The sequence below is a fragment of the Electrophorus electricus genome, chromosome 12 (genome assembly GCF_013358815.1).
Source record: "Electrophorus electricus isolate fEleEle1 chromosome 12, fEleEle1.pri, whole genome shotgun sequence".
Taxonomy (NCBI): domain Eukaryota; kingdom Metazoa; phylum Chordata; class Actinopteri; order Gymnotiformes; family Gymnotidae; genus Electrophorus; species Electrophorus electricus.
Window position 1 is genome coordinate 14,828,540 of NC_049546.1, and position 21,834 is coordinate 14,850,373.

A 21,834-nucleotide genomic window follows, 5' to 3' on the forward strand; every position below is an offset into this window, starting at 1 on the left:
CTCAAGTCCTTCGAATGTCATGTATGGCTCAGCTTGAAATATCATGCTTCAAAACTCATGGAAGACAAGCATTGAGGCTATTCTCTGTCCTGGCTCCCAGATGGTGGAATGAACATCCGGACTTGCTGACCGAAAAGCAGAGACCTTTGCAGTCTTCAAAAGTAGAATGATGACCCATCTATTTATAGAATATATATATATATATATATATATATATATATATATATATATATATATATATATATATATATATATATATATATATAAATAAATTATCACTGACCCTATGTTGACTAACAGAAATTAGTACTTATTGTAGGGTATTGCTTATTTTGATGTTGACTGCTCCTTTGTTGCACTTATTGTTGTCTAAGATAGAGCTTATGTATTTTGCACTTCTAGGCATCAGCATCCCTGTATGTCAACAGTATTATAGTTCATTAGTATATTGGTATATTAACCTACTGTACTGGCTAGGATGTATTCTAAATGTAAGTAATGTAAGTAAGTAAATGACACGGCACTTTTATCTCTCTGGAAAAGAGCATCTGCTAAATGCGTAAATGTAAATGTAAATAATAGATCACTGAGACAATTATCTTAGTTGACCATTTAGTAAAGTTAGCTATGTTTGTATATGCTAGGGAATGGTATGGTTGATGGTGGTTGCTATGATAATGGTGTATTTTGGTTGCTATGATTCTGGTCTAAATTGCCCAAATTGTAGCTGATTAATTTAAGTGGAATGTCATATGTCTCATGTCATAACACATCACATTATGTGGCATTAAATAAAAGAATTCCACATAATTTTGTATGATCTTTCCCCTACATTCGGAGAAAAAATGACAGTAACGCTTTAGGATTGTGTGTCTTGATTGTACGGTTATTAAAACATGAATAAATAGAAATTTTCATGGTTGGCCCTTCCGAGCATCCCTGTCTCCATGGTTTTCCTGTCTCATGTTATTGTTTCATTTTCTCCATTCCTGTTACAGTCCTTATTTTGGTTTCGCTGTTTTCATTAGTTATTTCATTGTTAGCCCTTATCAGTCTGTGTATTTAAACCCTGTGTTTTTCCCTGTTAATTTGCTGGTCTTTGAGATTCCTAGTCTTCGTTTGCTAGTCCATGCCTATGTTTGCGCTATGTAGCTGTTTGTTCCCTCCTCTGTTTTCTGCTACCTGTAATTCTGTACATAGTATGTTTTCTGCTGTGTTCCTTATTGTAGCCTTTTCCACCCCCTGCTGTTGTGTGTGTTTTTGTCTCTTTGTCATGTATTCCCAAACTCAATATGTTGGCTCATTGATCCTGGACCATACTAATGATTCTGAATATGTATTTGCCCTTGACAATCTCGCTCTTCTCAGCATATCATCACCGTCTTGCGATCGATCCACATTACAAAAATAAACATTCTAGATTTTATCTATTCATCTGTCAAAAATTGTGGTCACATAGGTGCTGAATGGTATTCTGTGAAGAACCAGCACCATTGGACTCCACACTTCTGTAGTTTTGCCAGTCAATTAAACTATAATAATCTCAATGTGCCCTTCATGATGACATCAAAGTTCATGGCTCCTTCACTTGTTTGTCTCTAATTGTGTATAGCATGTTGGAGGATCATCTTGCATCATTACAGTTATATACAGGACCTTCACTTGACCTTTGACCTTTGTGTATGTGATCAAGCAGTCAGAGACCCATTTGTCTAATGAATACTGACTCATGTTAGGTAATGAATGCTAACTCATCTTAGGTAAGACTGTAAGCTAAGACTTATGGTGCAATTGGGCACAAGGGCTACTGTGGCTAAGAAGTTCGTCAGTTAATAATATGATAATACTACACCATAATATTCATGTCCTGTCACATTTCATAGCTGCAGCATAAAATGTGAAGCAAGATTGTTTGATATAATTCAGAGATTTCCAAAGAACAGTGATATGTTTAGAAAATTTCACCAATCTTTGTAACAGTCTGGACTGAAGCTGGAACAGTATGGTAGCTGGGCTATATTTTTTATTCTTGTCTCCTGGATATCATTATTCTAGTCAAGAGTCTAAACTTTTGAAGAAAAAAAAATCTGAACCCAAGTAGAAAAATTGAATGCATCCATAAACAAATAGCACCATCTTCTGAATACTAAAAACAGCTGCAACTGAGTAGGACTTTCTTTTTAAATTTGTTATTCTGTATATTAATATGCAGTAAGATGTTGTGCCAACATGTAAAAATTGTCATGTCTGCTATGAAACTTCCTGATACATTTCTTCTCTACTGGGAATCTTATTTTCAACCAACAAACATCAACCTTATCATTTTATCTCCTGAAATATTGACAGATTATGGAGGTGGACAGATAAGATTAATTTCTTTTTAATTAAGTTGAAAACCTAATGAATTGAAGACCTACTGTTATCTGCTTTCTTTCTTCCTTCTTAAAGTGACAGATGATATTATCTGTGTTGCTGCTGTAATCAGAAAGGCCATAGGTGAGTCAGGATAGACTGCCAGGCTGTAGCTGTCATAATCTATCTCTCCTTTCTTGCTGCCTGTGGTGTTTCAGCTGGGAGCACCCAGGCAAGGACATAAGCCCTCGCAGGGGCAACCTCCCCAATCAGAGGGGGATTGTAGCACATGTTGCTTCTGATAAACCACTGTTATCAATCTCATGGATGCACAGCGAATCAGCAGAGCACAAGCCTTTGAAAATTAAGTCCTGTCCCTGACATGCCAACCAATGATTATGCAGTCAGCAATGCCTATGTCAAGCTACAGCATCAAGGCAGTAAGAGCAACAGTTTGTCAGTTCTACACTATTAATTAACCATGGACAAGGAGTTAGCTGAAATGAGATCACTAAGATGAACAGCTTTCATATTGATGGGTAATGGGTAAGATCATGGTCGATTTGTTGTTTATTTTAGTTAAAAATAGTGTACAGAGACCATGCTATCCACTTTTATATTTTTCAGAAATAAATATACAGAAATATATTGTTTGTTTTGGCAGTTTGTGTTAATTTAATACAGTCTTATTGAATATAATTGCTATTGCAATGGTGGGGCTTGAACAGTTGTATGCTTTTTCAAATGATCAGCATGATCATTTTGCATGGGGAGCTTTTCAATGATCTGTTCAATAGCATGAAATAATATTCAGAGGCCTGTATTGTTGCCTGATGTGGATTATACCAATAATTAGCTAAAGAAGATAATTAATCCAAAAGAGTTCTGAGTTGTTGTTTTCATCAATGTATACTTCATGTCAATCTGTATATAAAAGTCATTCTTATTATACAGATTTTATTCTTGCCCCCTAAAATGTTCAAAAGGTACTTGTGAGTCTTGGTATCTGCTCACTTATTCCCTGCAATAAAATATCAATCAAATGCTTTTCCACTTCACTGGGCTAATTTCAGGCTCCTGAATGGTTTTTGGTTTTGCTCCATTAACTTTTACTGCGGACAACCTCAAGGAGGTTCTTACATGCAGTTGCTATAGTATTTGACCAGATTTTAGTATATAAGCATATTTAAGAGAAGCTTGATTAACTGACACCGAAATGTCCTGCATGAATAGGGATTAATAACTACACCACCACCAAAAACGCTACACCTTTTCTCTCTGAAGTCCTTATATTTTTAGTAAGAGGTTATGCCAACTGGTTGAAACCTGTTCATATCATACTCTAGACATTCATTCCTTGCAACTTTGATACAAAAGTTGTTATTTCAGTTTTCTGAGAAGTACAAACCTAAGTGATTCTCCACTTACATTACCTGTGTACTCATCAGACAATGGTAACAAACAGTAGCCTGACAAGTCTCACACCCTTTCAGTTCACCTAATACAGTCACACCAGCAGATTTAATTATAGCTCTCCCCATAGACTTAGTATGAGTGGCCTGGTACCTCTCCAGTTAAACTCCATTGATTTTCCATAACAGTATGAAGAACACTGCTCAATGGTGGGGATTAATGAATTGCATCTTCAGAGTCAGTTTAGCATCCTTAATGAAGCTAGATGAATGTCCCCAAAAGCCTAGCTAGGTATGAATTTGGTTTAGATGTGTTGCTGTTTATTGGATAAAATTACAAGTAGTTCATCAATTATTAAATCATGCTTTTGTTCATCAAGTAAAATCAAGGAAGAAGCCATAAACTTGAAAGTATAATATCCCTTATTTTTCCCTTCATCTTTTCAGTCACTTTAAGGTTAAGGTTTTAAATTAAATATAAGTGACATATTAGTCCGTAACACTCAGGAGCAAATAGGCAAACTCAGGAGCAAACTTGTGAATAAAACGTATACTATTATTACTTAATAAAGCAAATGCCTGGGTCATTGGCCTATTTTAAATTATGTCTGACTGCTATGGTTTTTGTATTCATTATTCTGAAATTCAGTCTCATAGCAACTGTTTATGCACTGTAGAAGCTTCCACTACAAAAAAAAAAAAGCATACTGGCATCTGTCAGCTTCAGCCATGTTATCATGGTCAAAAAGCTAATTTTATGATAAATTCATGAAGCATTGATTACAGGTCTAAAAAATAGAATTAAACCTTTAATTATTTTGTGTCTGACATTCTGCTAATATGCTATGTCATCCTGCTTTCCCTAATAGAAAGTCCTATCCATGATGTGCAAGGCAATTATCAATGAATAGGGACAGCATCCACAGTTTAAGACATCTATGACATTCTCTGTTTGCATCTCTGGAACATTTTTTAACATTCAGTTCTGTTTGGATCAACACATGCTACACACTAGACATGGCCTTTATTTGCTTACACCGTATGCTGGAAAATGGGTTGCCTCTGCCAGCTTCAGCTTTTAATGAGGGGCTGAAGAGGCTGAAGCATTGTGGTTCCAGTCTTTGTGGTATCAATTATTTCAAAGGTTCACACTCAAAGTGTGTACCACATTTCAGTTCCACCAGGTGAACATTGACTCAGGAATAGTTATTTGTAAAACTCTCACTACAGTGTCTGCTATTTGCTGCCCTTTGAAGGTTTTATTTGCTTGAATAAATCTCTTTGAGATATCTCCTGGTTATCATGTTTGTTGAGATACAATAGATTGTACATTGTTCAAATTTTCTTTTTGGTTCAAGCTGAAAAAATTAAACAATGCTTCATGAAACAATAGAAATTGTTCTAATAGGCACTTCAAAATTGCTGTTCAGTACAAATTCAGTTCCAAAATCTAATACACCAATCCACTGATAAATCACATTGACAAATCACTTTTGAATAATTTTATTAAGAATTAGAATTAGATAGTACAATTAGAACTTACAAATGCCTGTCACTATTTCAGATGAACTGGTCTTCCATTATAAGGTGGATAAGACACTTACTGAAGTTTTACATTATGTGTGTTGTTTTTGTATTGCATTTTATATTATTCACATAACAGGAAGCTGAAACTGATTCTAAAACACAAAGATGGCTCTGCAATTTGATACTATAATGTGAAGAAGAGAACATAGCAGCACCGTGGAGTTGGGCTCTCCCATCATCAAAACAAACAAACAAGAAAACACACACAAACAAACAAACAAACAAGATATTTAGTAGAGACAGTGTTTGTCTCAGCTCACTGATATTTAAATATCACCACTGGATGCTAACTTTGTGGCTGAAATAAAAAGGGGTAACTCTTAATACATACTACATAACACATAAAAAGGAATTTTGTTGCCATTTATATGTCAGAAAAAAATCATTTCTTTTAATAACAGGTTCAGTATTCATCCTTCAATGGTGAGATTTAGGATTTAGGTGTTTAAGATTAGATCCAACTGACACACCATAGTGTATAGCCAAATCCAACATTTAATTTCTAAAAAATATAATAATACATAAAACTGATATTTACTATTATTTACTTACCAAAAGAAATCAATACAGGCAGGATATAAAGTTTATTTTCATCACAGATTTTTTACCTATAATATTTTATTTTATTTTTAAATTCATTACTCTGAGTATTACATTCTCAGTATTATATTCTCATTATATTTGTTAAACAAAAATGCATAATAAACAATAATAACTTACATGATACAACAAATAGATATAATATATGTTTATAATATATAACTGTGCTTTAATGAATTAGTCTTCAAAATCATCTGTCCAACCATCTCAAAATGTCCATTTTAAACACTAACCTTTATCCACAATTTAATACATGCAGTTCTAACAAAGTAATTTCATGGTCACAGAGACCACATACTCAAAACATGTTATTAGATATCATAGTGTGCATAATATAATATATAACATAATTAGGCATACATACTAAAAATCTTCAGCTCAGAGTGACATAATCAAGTCTTTCCTCACTTCTTTTAGTCATACTTTTTAGAGTATTGGATCCTATTACTACCCACTCTCTTTGCCCACAAAAGCTTTAAAGGGGGTTTTAGACAGGTAAAAAAAAAAGAAAAAAAAGATATTTACTTGCACTTATACTTAATATTTTTCATTGCTGACAAATTAGGTGTTACAACACAAATCTGTTCTTTAAGCTACACAAGCTGGATCAGGATTGAAACCCATCATAAGGACACAGAAACAGGACTCTTCTCCTTCCATTACACAGCATACACATAGACAGAAGTGTACATTCACTTTCTGTCCAGCCCATCTTGATGAGTGTTCATAAAACGCGAGCCTCAGGGCACCTACACTGGCACTCTGAACTTTCACTTGGATTCTTGGCTGGCTTTAAAACATGCAACATTTAGGTCAGAACCAGAAAAATAAATCTATCAAGTCTGTGTCAGAGCGCAACATTGATAAACGACCTGGTCTGGTGAGCTGCATTGGCCCTTTGACAGTAGGCCATTAATAAACAGATTGTACGATCCTCTCCTCTGTGTGCCATCATGAGGTGGTACCTCTAGATTCTGTCCATGCCACTGATAATAAACACTCATAAGCCTAATGATGCCTGATTACTGCAGCAATCTTTGCCTCATTAAGCTGATTAGCTTCAATGCTGTAACTGGGAAGATGCCTGTTTAATAACACTTAGGGAGAGCAGACACCTTGCTGAGAGAAAACAAAAAAGAGATCCTTTTACCTTATCAAGCCAGTCGAACATACTGCCTCATGCATAAATTCTTAAAGCTCTTCAATGGAAAATTCAGTCTCATCATAAATAGGAAGAAAATGAAAAACTCCCAGGTTAGATATTTTTAAATTCCCATGTCTAGTCTCCTTCAATATCAAGGGCATGTCACACACTCTGTCATCTTGTCCATGTCATGGTACAGCCCCTCCTCCCAAACGTTTCTTTGTGTGCGTGTGTGTTCGTCAGTGTGGCCACGCCCCCCCCCTTTTCATTAGTGTGCATGTATAAAAGTCTAGCGTCTTTGTGTTAATGTTGTCGGTGTTTGAATATGATAGCCTACAAGCTACCTTATGAGTGTTCTGTGTAACTCATCCCCGCATCCTGCTTAGCCTCCTAGTGTTACAGTCCATTGATCTGGTAGCCGTTTTGAATTTATAACCCTTGTGCTAGAAAAATGTCCTTCAATGTCAAATGGGCCTTGTGTGTCTTCAAACAAATCAAGGGAACAGGCAGAGTCAGTGACCCCAATAATTTAGCACAGCACTCTGGATGTTGCTGGATGCTAGGAGAGTACACAAGCTCGCCAAACAGAGCTCTGCCTCCCTTGCTTTATTACAGGTTGGTGACCCACATTGGAGCCTGCTGATAGCAGGGGTGCTTAAAGCTTGCAGGGGTTACACCAATGACACCGGCATCTTCACCTGTAACAAAGCATGCAAACTCCAGTTTCCTTGGAAGCGCTCCAGTTTCCTTTGAAAACAGAAGTTCCTATTTATTCGTATTTATTTATTCCTCTTTATAAATTTAAAGGTTTTAATTAAAATCCTCAAATCATGGCTGATTGCTATGCTTCCTGGAAACCTTGTCATTTCCCTGAAATATTCTACATGCTACACAGGAAGTATACAATTACATAGTGTTTCTTTACAGTTAATGTAACAACATAATACAACAGGTTGCATACTTTGTATTAGAATAATTTTTGAACAATGTGTTAGGCTACACAAAAAGCTACACAAAATGAACATTATGTACTGCTCATTGGCTGCTATCGCAAGTTTCAAATATTGGAGAGAAGGGATGTCAGTTCTGTTACAATATGAATGGACCAGTTGAAGGAGCTGACGCAGCTATATTCAAGTAGTGTCAGTGATCTACAAGACAGGATGACAACTGTTCACAATTACCTCAACAAGATGTAGGGTGAAAAGTGGCACTCTGCCTATGCACGAGTCCTCAGTGAGAAAGCCAGAAGCACCAACTGTTTCACTATTCCATATGCAAACTTACTGGAATGGCTTTCTGCACTTGTTGGCCAACTGGATGATGAGATGAGGGCACATCGCACTGTGGACTATCATCTGATGTCTGGATTTAGGTGACAAGCAAGCTATGCTCTTAGCAGTGGGAGAAGTGGACTGTAGCAACACATGATGAAGACTCTCTCTAGTCTCACAAGGTTTTCTACAGGGAATTCATTCCAGAGGTTCTACTGATGCCATAGCAAATTATCCATTACTGACACTATGCACAGAAGAGTCATAAAAGGATGTGGAGAGCATTAAAGCTGAGTTAGCTTGATCTAAGTTTAGCAGGAGTTTTATATGAAAGAGGTTCATTGTCCATGTACTCTTACATTTATTTGGTATGTTGTGAATGATAACCACCTAGTAACATTAAAATAATAATAACTGATGTTGCTATTTGCCTTTTACCTTCCTAAACTCCTTTTTTATTATTTAGTTATTAATCTTAAAGAATTTTACCCAGTAACTAATGTGAATTATTCAGTAACCATACTGTAAATAATATGAAAAATATGTGGCTACATACTGAATATATGAATATACTGGGTCCTGTAAGGGGTTAGCTATGATTGATGTTATTACTGGAGAAACAACAACAACAACAACAACAACAACAACAATGATAATAATAATAATAATAATAATAATAATAATAATAATAATAATAATAATACAGTTAATGTATTTACTGGTTTTATCAAACCTAATATCATTTTATGATAGAAATAGCATAATAAAACACAAGCACACTCACAATAAATAAATAAAAAAGGTTGTTAACTTTCTATTTCTTTCACAACAACACAACAAAGCCTTGAATGAATAATTGTTTAGGGCAATGTTTCTCAGTTCTTCCCTCTGGGACCTTGGGAAGTCCTCTTTTCCACTCTGTTCCAGAAACTAGCACTATAGAAGGTACTCAGTGTTCTTGATTGCTTGCTTCAAGAATGTTGGAAGCTTGGATAGAGAAAAAAAATGGTGTCAAAAGAAGCCCTCATTCAGAGGAATCAGGTGGATGGTACAGTATTGTCTTGGTGTATTGGTGTAATGGTTGTCTTGCAGTGTTAATGTCCACCTGTAGGGATAAGCAGCTGTTCTTGTTCCCCAAGTGACGCTAACTTGTTTTTTGTTTGGTTTCTTTTAGTGTAAGTTTTAGACATAATTTTATTCTTTTGTGAAGATATAAAACTATTTACAGCAGAAGTTTCTTTTCCACAAAAGTACATGTCCAAGTGGAATGCTTTGATTAAAAAAAATTGGGTCTCTTTAGATTGTTTAGGCTAGGTTTGTTCTGAAGATGCTCTTTCTAAAATATTATTATAATGTGCTATAATGGGGATCTGCATTAAAATTGCTGTAATCCAGTGCGATTGAGAGGTGGATGCAAAACTAAGAGGAGCAAGATTTATTCAAGGCAAATCTATAATCATAATCCAGAACACGATCCATAGTCAAAGGGCAAAGACAGTCCATAACAGAAACACTACCAGAATGTAACATAAACAGGGAACTAAACAAGGAAACAAGGTAGACAAAGAAAAGACACAAGTTTGAATAGCACAATATATTGCTTACAATTAGACAATGACCAACAACTAGGAAAGGAAACACAGGGTTTAATTACAAGAAGGCTAGGAACAGTTAGAATTCAGTTGGAACTGTTGGAACTATGGGGAGGATACTAAAAAAAATGAAAGGAAAACCAGTAGCAAGGAAAAACAAAGACGTGAGAGTGGTAATCTAGGAGTTTCCAATGATAGCAGATGGGAGTCGTGACAATTGTTGAAAAAGGTCTGACTTGCTTTACTACAACACCACAAACACCAACAAACATATTTTTAATCTGCTGGTCCTATCAAAGAAAGACACTTTTTTAATGGGTCTTGCAAACATATTAGACTAATAGATATCCTGTGTACATATTACATTCATATGAATATATGTACAACATATTATTGATGTTATTATATCTATTTTTCAATATCAAGTGGTAACCTAGGTATTTTACATGACTATTGAACCTTTGTCCATTGAGAAAAACTGATGCTGCTTCAAGTAAACCCCTATAGCAATTGACTATCACTATTCATTCCAGCATCTTCTTGTATTAAAATGAGCATTGTGAATCACTTTGTTACATTGCCTATTATGTTCCAAACATGTACAGTGACTTTGTTCAGAGTAGCCTTCAGTGTAGCACAGTGCTGCATTGCTGCTGAGTGTCAGCCATTGTGAACCCCAGAATGGAACACCAGAGCTGCATTTCCATGTCTTTTATATTTAAATTTGCATCTCCACTATGTGACATCCATGAAAAGCTTCTGCATATACCTTTATGCAAAGATGTATTATCCAATCTTTATAACTTTATCTTTATCTTTATTTCACAGAGTATAGCTGCTGCAGTGTGGGAGGCTAAATCGTGGCCCTGTTTCTGCTTGGGAGAGGCATAGGGAAATACATTATTTCATCCCCTTCACAAAACAAACACTCCTACATCCCAGTGTAGTGCTCTCAAAATGCTTCCATGTATATAACGTTATTGCAGTTGGTGGAATATCCCAAACCTCCTTGTCTGTCCTAAACTGTCTGTAAGCATATTACAGTTGTAATGTCTGATGTGATAGGTTTTCAGTTTACAGTTTTGCCCAAAATTTCTTTTTGGATAATTTCAACTCTCTATCTCTCACAACAAAATCATTGTTGCTTACTATGTTTACTATATGGTAACCAAAACCACACTGAAATGTGAAACAATTATTGTGCTTCATGTGTAACCAGGAGAAAAGAAAAAAAAAACTTGTCAGGTCATAAGGAATGATGAATGGCTTACTTTCAAGTGAGATCCCACTCGATTTGGGCACATAAGAGTGCATATAATAGATTCTCAAATTTGTGTATAAAGCCCAGTTAGGTTCAAGCCCAAGTCAGGATTTGTTCCTTTCTCTCTTAGTCTCACTTATCCAGTTATAGCATTCATCCAAAGCAATTTTCCTCCATTTTTTCTATATTTGTTCAGTGAATTAGGGTTGATAGTATCCAAATGAAATTATTTTCTTTGAATCGCATGGTTCTGAAAGGCACCATTGTGCCACATAGTGACTTGGGCCAAAGGCATTGCCAGAGTCATTGATAACACTCCGTGCTTTGCATTTGCTGAAGTTTGGAAAGCAATACAGTCTATGCATAAAAGAAAAAAGGGATTTAAATATGTGAGCTAGCATTGATCTAGGACCCCTTTGGTTATCGTTCCCAATAGGGGAAAAAGCTTAATAGAGGAATGTACTGTCAGCTCCAGCACAACTGCAAGGAAAGATTATCCAGACAAAGCTAGCCAGCTGTTTGAAAGTTGCAATATTACAGCAAACATCTACAGTGCGGGGCTTTAGTAACTCTTAATTTGCTGTGTCCAGAATGCATGACCAGTGTAAAAGGTTAATAGCTGGGTTGGTTTCTGCAAGAGTGAAGCCTGATTAGAAATAAATACATAATTAGTACCTATAAAGAGAATAATTATTGTGACCCCTGTAGAGAATGATGTCTCTGTGACAGATCAGTGGAATTATTTTTATTTGTGTTTGTCACATGCCTATATAGCTGGCTCTTAACAGATGAACAGTAAACTATATGGATGTCATTTGAGACTAATGCGTCCACATATGCATCATTTCCACAAAAGCTAAAAAGGGAGTATTTCAATGTGCAGAACATTTTTATCATTGAGTCTTTGACACATACATTAAAACACTTTGCTGCAACGTGTAATTTGCAACAGTGCAGACAAATGTATTTGTAATCTTATACAAATGAAAGACTTCAAATGTTGAATGCTTTTGCATCATCCTTTTTAAAAATATACTGTCATTGTGAAAACGTAGTTCAGATTAGATCCATTGTGCTTGGCAGCAATGATCAATGGCTTCAGTTAAATGCAATAAGCTTCATTGAGTTGGGCTGACCAAGGGTATTCACTATGCATGCATAGAAAGACATCTGTCAAACTCTGTACTTTTAATAGTCTTTCTTTAGCTCTTGTTTAGATCACTAGGAATCAAAGCAGTATTGAAAAATTTATAAAGAGGTTCTTTTTCACAATGTTATAGACTGCTTACAGTACCAACACATTACATTCCATGTAGATTTTATATTCACTATTAAAGTTGGTATAGCAAAGGTTAAAGCAACCTTTGATTCCCACACATGAATGTTGTTCATGTCTGAGCCCCATCAGAAACCAAATTCTCATCTATCAAGCTGTGTTTTCTATGGTAATATTTTGATTCTCACAGCTGCAGTTTGTCTCTGTATAGGATGACACCACAGTGCATATTATTGGCTGTCAGATAATCACCTCTCTCTGCTGTCTGCTAGTATGCTACAAAAACACCTGTGTCTTAACGCACAGCCAAGATAAACCCCAACCCCTCTGTATATGACATTGTCACTGGTAGTCAGACTAATCTCCTTCCCAAAGTTAAAAGAGAATTTAACTGTTGCCTACCTACTAGGAAGCTGATGCAATTTATTGCTCCCTATGATAGCTAATGGGGAAAACTCTTTAAACTTCCTATCTTATAATAAGCTTGTCAGCTTATCATATTATGCTTGTGAGCTTATCATATTAGCATTTAAATATTTTCTGGATTTTAAAAATAATTTCAAAGGAAAGTACAGCTATTGACTTCATGTGCTTAAGAAAGAACAGGGAAACTCAATGTGATTGGGGCACTTTGACGCATTTATTTATTCAATTTAATAAACCTTATTTACTTCCATTTGTCAGGCTATTGTAAAGGCATCATGCTCTGAGATGTGTGTTCTCTCATAGCTGTACAATTCATCAGTACAAATCTCCAGTACCATAACACTTCACATTAGTTTTGCTATAGTGCAAACTGTATGAGCAGCAATAACTGAAGCTATATATCTTGGTAACTGCTGTATTTTAAATAAGCAAAAACAAACATCTACTATACACTTCATCAGACTCTTGAGCTGTGCATACCAGGGTCAGTGTGCTTAAGTGCTCTAGTCATTCAAAAGCATGTTTTGATGTATATTTTTACTGTGATTACACCTCTTTCTCAGTGCCTTCATATCGGTTTTTAAAATAAGCAATTATTTTGGCTTAAAATATATTTATGAGAGCCCAATTTATTACCTCATGGTACCAACTACTATTATTCCTGTATATTATTTATTTTAATTTTGTTTCTTTTCTTGAAGTAGTACATAAATGTGACTGGCAGTCAGTTAGCCATTGCTGGGCTATGTGCTTATAGAGTAGCTATTTTGTCTCACTAAAGTAACGCACTGGCCCGAGTGCCAAAGGGAGAGGGGCAGGATGCACAAGCTCCAGCTACGTGGACGAACATTTATTAACACATAAAGACAACGGCACTCACATGTATTACAAATGAGGAACATGAACATGAAACGGTTAACATTAAACAAACGTGATAAACACGGATGCATCTAACAATGAAGAGAATAACTTTTAACATCACCATTCACATTAACACATTACGTCAACAATGACCAACACTCTGCACACTTTGACACGGGTTTATGTACATTTAGACAAACAAGGTGCAGATGTGTGCAGGTGTGGTTACAAACAACCCTCCCACTGCACGTGGTGGACCAAACCACATGGTTGCGAGAGGCGAGCATCTACACTTTCCTCATTAGAGGAAAGCACAGCATATATCATATTCCTTCACTTGTATGTTGTTATGGTTGTTTATAGTTTTACAATTTTGTGTGTTGGTGTATAGCTGCTGTAGAAATACAGAAGAATGTGATCTTTGTTGATGTTTGTTAAGTTCCACATACACTCCAGCTATACATGGGATAATTGATGCTATTCCATCACTTTGTTCTTCTCCATCTTGTCAGTCTGGTGTTATTTCTGGACACTGATGCTGTTTTGACAAACACCCTGTCTGGGTAAGCACAAGCTTTCAAAGCTTTGAGATGTTTGTACTCCTTGTCCCTGGCCTCAGAGCTGGTGTGTCCCCTCTCTGTCCAGTGGCACTGTTTTAATCACCCCTAGCTTATATTTCAGTGGATGGTGGGAGTCACATAGTAAATACTGAGCAGTACGGGTGTTTCTTGCAGACTTCAGTAACAAAGTTACCACCTTCTTTTGTACAATGCAGCATGCAAAAAGCCCACCAATTATTGCCTCTGGATGTTAATGACTATCATATGACCTTAGGTTTCTTGACATTATGGAGAGTTTAATTATCTAGGAATTTTTCATCATTCCATTGAAATAATAAAGAGGTAATATGTAATTGTGTCCACTTTTCACATATGCATATTAATAAATGTAACTGTAATAATAATTATAATAATTTTCTTTTGGTTATTGAGAGTTAACTGAATAACATCATGCCTCAGTGTATTTGTTCTGGCTTAGCTGACTGGAATTTTGAAGAATCTCAATGTTTGTCCTTAAGCAGTCAGTTTGGTGTACATTCACTTACTACTTTCCTGAGCTAGTAGTTTTTTGACTGAAAGGTATATAATGTACACTCTTTTCAAACTCTTTGTAAGCACATTAACACTGCCATGTTATATTTTATTATATTTTGCCTTTGACAATACTTCTACACATGCTTCCACACATGCTGCATTAACAGTTGAAATTAAACAACAATATAATGTAGATATCAGCTTAATATTGCTGTTATTGCTCCTGGAAGAAGGTTCTCTTCTTAACTTCTATAATAATAACAGAAACTCTAAAATTGATACAGACGCTAACCATATCACAAAGTAAGGACTTTGATGTGCAGAGGTTGTGTGGTGTGTGAGATATAAAGTTACAGAACAGGACCACCAGTAGAGAGAAGCAGGTCTGGGGGCAATGAGAAATTTGCTTGGCATCATATGATAAACCACAGCATAAAAATCAGACCCTGGGACAGTAAGACACATACCATTTTACATACAGAATGAAAAAAAATATTATTAATATTGACCTGCATTTATGACAAGCATATCCTTTGCCCAAATAGAGATGCTAAGATCAGGAATTAATGGTCCTTCTGGAGAGTTCCGGCATTAAACAAGTGAGCAATTGTGAGACTGACAGAGATTATGAAATAAAAGGAATTATAGTCATTGTAATAGAACAATAATTTCCTGCACACTAAAGTATTAATGTAATAGATTAAAATAGGCCTATCCATTAGAGCACTGATTCTTCATTTAATCTTTGTGGGAAGGAAATAAGATTCATAATCCTTTGATTTGCTAGGAAATGGGAAGTGGAGTAATATCTTTTAATAACCAGGCTCCCCTTGACAGTCAAGTCGTTTAGTCCCAAGAACAAAGTATACGGTGGAAAGGAGGGACCACTTACCCACCATCATACTATCAACAATTGCACTACATTTGTAAGTGCAGTTCTTTAGTATACTAAGAACAATAATATTACACAAGCATACACTTGCTCGAAATCTGAGGTACATATAAAAGTTTAAATTGAAAATGATGTCTCAAATATCCAATACTAACTTTAGAAACACATACTTAACAACAAAATAGAAAATATGGCCAACATTGAGTTGCCAAAGTTGCTAGAAACAAAGTTGAATAGCAGAGAACAGACCAAATGATAGAGACATCAGACAGAAAAGGAAGATATTAATTGGGTCTTTTGCATGACCACTGCTTAAGGCCTTCTCTAAGCTCTGATAAACCAGATCAGATGTGGGAAAAGGCAAGAAGACTAAACAGAGGTCTATTTTTTCCCCTCAGTTTTTGTGCTTATATGTGTTCATATCAGTTAGCATTTCTGATATAAGTTCCATTCTAAATATATCTAATCTTCTTATTAAAACTTGATTGAGCCTATGTAAACAAACTTCTGTATTCAAGTAAAGCTACTGGTTATATTATTGTGGCATTGGACCAAGCGATACCATTTTAATGCCAAACGCAAGGTTTATTTAAGATGGACCAGAGCAACAGAAAATATTGCAGACTAAAGGGGGAAACAGGGGTGTACACTCAGACATGGCACTCAGACATGAAGATGTTAACATTCTGAAAAATGCTAGTCAAACTAAAGGGAAGACTAAATTAAATAAACACATATACCACAAAAAGGTTGCTAGAGCAACATTAAACATTACATTTTAAACTAATTTACAATATGCAGAGAGGCACACAGCATTCTGGGAGTCTAGGAGTCTTTTTCTCATTGCAGCTGATATTTTATGGTATATAACATACCCCCCCAACCCGCTTTTCTTGACCGTTGATGGCTGATGGTCTGACTTCTTTTGTCTATTGATAGTTTTTATTTTAGAAGCTTAGTCATCAATGTTAGTTTTAAATATGCTTTAAAATATTTTTAAATATTATGTTTTTACATATTCTGGTATTTGAAGGTATAATAAACACATTAGTAGATACAGTGTATTTGGCTTGTTATTTGACATTATCACTGAACAGATTGCGGTAGATATTTGAAGAATTAATTTCTTTTTGATAACCAAGCTACCACTCTCCAAATATCTGAGGACATTTCTACATATTGCATTCCAGTCAGTCATTGTGAATTATCCATAAGATAGCTTCTGGTGTGCATTGGCATCTCTAAATATTTGAAAGACAAGGCAGATGTGAAATTGAGAAATTAGTATTTATTTAACATCTCAGCTCTCTATATGTTGGTAGGAATTGCACACAGACAGAAAGATATCTCATTAAATCACTCTTTGTCTGAGAAATGCAGGTGTGTTTGTCTGTGTGTGTGTGTGTGTGTGTGTGAGAGAGAGAGTGAGAGAGAGAGAGAGAGAGAGAGAGAGAGAGAGAGAGAGAGAGAGAGAAAGTGAGAGTGAGAGCATGTGTACATGTAGTCTCACGCACACAATGTATGTGTTGATTTGAGGGTAGGTGTTCTCAAAATATGCTATTCAGCATGTACTGTGTATTATGTCAGAATTTAAACATTTAAAGACACATCATTGTATTTTATCTTTGCTAATAAATAATTATAGCAATATTTTTCCACCTATGAGACTTGAATTTGTGATCTTGCACCATCTAAAAGCAATTGTCTTTGTCCAACATGTTCAAAACCACTCCCAATTACGTCTGAAATGAGCATGATTCCTTGAATGCTAATTAAGTTCATCACAAGATCTGTATAGCTTGTGGTTAAGCCCTAAGAGCCTTTTCACAGTAAATAATATGTAGTTCACTTCACTTTCAGAGCACCATTCTTTCAATATTATCAGAATTAATGAAAATGAAAATTGTCCATGAAACATATTCCTCTGTAATCTGAAGGATAATTTCAATAACAATGATAACAATAAAATTCTAGAAAACGTGGTGTGACTAGCGAATGTAATAGTAAAGCGCTTCAAATCTAAAACCACAGTACACAGGTTCAAATTCCCTAATGCACTGAAGGTATACAATTAAATGTCAGAAGCCTAACAGCAGGCTTAGATGGTACTGACCTTTCTTTGTCTTCTGCCATTGCAACCATGTTCCTAAGATGAGAAGAAAATATTATATACCATTAGTTTCTGTCTATGGATGGGCATTTACAATTCTTCAGTGTCACAGTGAATGGATTTAAAAATCCCTTACAAAGACAGGCTGAAGAACCCTAAAATTGTTCTCCCTTTAACTTTTGCTTTAAAAGGTGCTATAAAATATTATTCAGGTAAATATTTTTTTTTAATTTTAAATATCCCATTCTTTCTGACAGTAGTTGGTGCAAATATTAGTTCAGACTGGTTTATGAACTGAGACCACCTCCATGTTCTTGCTAAAATCCTTGGGGCTTTCAAAACATTAATCCCTTGTCCAAACACATGGTACGGGTGTCAAGACATAAGTGGAGACATAATGGATTAGTCTACCTTTTCTTTTCTACTCAGCACATGAAAAACAGGAAAGGAAGCACAGGAAAATGGTGGAAGCATGATCATTAAAAACCACCAAATCAAAGGATGTTTGTAATTAATTCCAGTGAATAAGACTCTTGCTAGGTCTGTGAATATCTTCCTGCCTCACTTTCTTCCCTCTGAAGACTAAGATAATGCTTTGATTTTAATGTAGATAAAGAAATGTTATTGTACTGTTTAAAATAGTACAAAGGTCAGGTCTGTAACACTGATACAACAGCTAATAATGGGACATATCTGATACATTCTAAATTAGACTCCAGTTTCTTACTACATTTATGCATGAAAAGCCAGTCTTCATTAGATAATATGTGCTAAGGTCAAGAGTAATTGTTTTGTAAAACTTGTTTTTATACATGTTATAGGGAGTCCTCAGAACAGAAGAGAGCAGAAAAAAACATTGTGTGGTGCATCAATATATCTCACACAGTCTTACCATAACAATGCTGCAATGCCTTAGGGTGTCATATGTGATTACTGTTCCCATAGTAAACAAAAGCGACACTAATTCCTCTGTTCAGACTACAGCACAGATTTGAAGATGTAGTGTATGGTGATAACAGCATTTTGGTTTAAGCAGAATAAGGTGAGCGTAATATAGATTTTGAAATGAGAACAGTTTTCCTAAATAGATCAAATGCAATATCTTACATAAGTGGGTAAACAATCAAGTATGTCATGTCATCATGAAAGGATCAGACATGTATTCAAATTGAAATGACACACAAGGATCTCAAAGCCTAGTGACATTTAGGAACCTTTGTTTTTATGGAAACGCTTTGCAAGTGTTCTTACGGTACCCCAGGGGAAATATTTATGAGACTCATGATAAGTGCAGAGTAGAATAAGAACAGAACTGTTGTGTAAAAGTTTTCCATACATGTGTTTATTCATAATGTAAAGCCAGCCGTCCGTCCGCCCACTCGCCTGCCTGTCCGTCTGTCTGTCCATCAGTTAAATTTATCACTTGTTCATATTTAAATAACATCACTTCACTTAAAGCCTACAAAGCCCAGACATAACCAATGTAGTAGAAGCTGCAGCACGCTCTTGCAATTACGTCTAAGGTACCCTAACACCCCTTATCAAGATGCTCATGAATATCAGTTGCTGCCCTGTGGAATGACCAGACTCTCACCCCTGGGACAGCTTATCACACCCACACTGAGAGGCCTTGTTTTATGAATACCAGAACACCTTTGGCTCTGCTAAAAGGGAACTCCCTTGCCTTATCAGGTCTTCACACCACTCTGTAAGGAAGGTTTATTACCCTGCCAAGACACATGAACCAAATTTTACGACCCCAGCCCTGGACTCAGGTCTACAAAGGCATAAAACATCTCATGGAATTTAGGGATGACTTCACAACCTGAAATACTTAGATCAAGAAAAATTTATAAAGACCATATTCCTGAAGGAATACTGTAATTTGATGTCTACCTTCTGAAAGGTCTTCTCGCAAGCATCGCAACAAGACCATGATCATGTACAGAGTACAATCAATTGCTTTCTTTTTGTTGCCACCCTTTTTAACAAGGGTGTATTTCCGACAGATTGTTGGGACAATGGATCCATGGCGCCCCTCAGCGACTATAACAGACTTCCCATCTGGACTTGTTAACTACATATGGCCAACAATGTATTGTTATATACAGAACAGGCTCAATACGCTCAATTTGGGATGAAGTCTCACTAAGCTATCATCACTGAACTTATGAAATCCACTCTCTCTATATTTATGTTAACTTTCTTATGTCTGGTTATTTCAATCAGCCATTTAACCATTATATTCATGCCTTAACCCTATTATTCTAGTGTTTGCACATTAACATTTATACATGTATTATTTAATTACTACCTTCTCATCACAGTTTAACACATTATTTGTGTATAGTAATCATGCTTTCTAACTTTCTGTATATCTCTCATCTGTGTTCCTCTAGCTCTCTCCATAACCACCTTTGTTTATAGGTGGTGTGTTTCTAGAAAAAGGTAACTGCTTTCTTATATATAACTGTTTGCTTTATATAACTTATTAAATCATCTGCAGTCTATATCTAAATATGTGGACCAAATGGCTAAAGTGACTTAAGGTAACTGACCCCACCTGTTATAGTTTAAAAGACGTATGTCTCATAACCAAATATTACTACCTATTTGTTTTATTCCCCTCTTTCTTTTCTTTTTCATATTTTTTTTATCCACCAAAGCCAGAGATGAGAAAAAGAGGCATAAATATGTATGAGAGAACCTGAGAACTGTTTCTCCCTCTTCCTAGTCAGGGTTATAAACATCAATGCTCAGGAACAAAGAGACAGATAAATAAGGAGTTTTTAGGTGGTTAAACATGAGGAAAGTTGGATCCAGAAAAGAAGTTAGAACCTCTCACATGAAGAATTAAGTACTTAGCATCGTGTCTTATTTTATATTTTATAGTTTAAAAGACATATGTCTCGTAACCAAATATCACTATTTATTTTATTCCCCACTTTTGATTCTTTTTTTTTTGTTAAAATTCTTTTTTTCTTTTTATTTTTACCCACCAAAGCTGTAGACAAGACAAAAAGGCATGAGCGAAATTGAGAATTATTTATTCCCTTCCTTGAGTAAAGGTTATAAACATCAATGCTCAGGAACAAAGATTCAGAATAAGGAGTTTTTAGGTGGATAACAGGAGGAAAGTTAGATCCAGAAAAGAAGTTAGAACCACTCATGAGAAAAATTTTGTATTTAGCATGCTGTCTTATTTTATGTTCGTTTTATATCTAATGTGTTAGTCAGGCTCGCCAATTTGGGACAACCTTTGGCATGGGATCGTTGGCAGTGCACTAGAATATTCAGGATCAGGAGTATTTCCAGCCTACCATTGCCACACCTAAACATCAGTTTGAACATGAATGGCCTGGCTAAATTGATGATTGTCCCTCAAAATTGAAGTAAGAGCTATAGTCTTTCCATTCACATGCTTGAGGTGTCTACAGCGAGTTGCATTTCCTAGAGATAATCCTGTTCAGGTTATTATTTACTCCCCTCATTAGTAAATACAATAATAGCAATAGAAATCTCCTCCACATGAGTGTGTTCCATTGGATCGTCTGGACAGCGCGAAGAGTGCAAGGGAGCATCTATTTGTCTTCAGGTGTCAGGTCAGCGTGCCAGATGCCAGATGTCTTTCATCCAACTGCCCGAATGACAGTGAGAATAGCATCCTTTCTGTGAAAATGTCCGATCACTCTTAAAAAAGTTCGCTCTTCCTTGTAGTTGTTGGCATCCAGTGACGGTAAAGAGACCAGGGTTCTTAGGCCAAGGAATTGGACCTTCACATCTGGCTCTAGTGAGTCACATAGGCCTTTGTGGGCAGACCTTTTCCAAAATTAGAGTGGGTTCTTTACCAGCAGTGTATTGGAATTCCATTCTCGACCAGACAGGGGTGTTCAATATGAGCCTTGATGTGTCACTTCTGATGAATACACACTAATGAAAGGAAATGAGAAAGA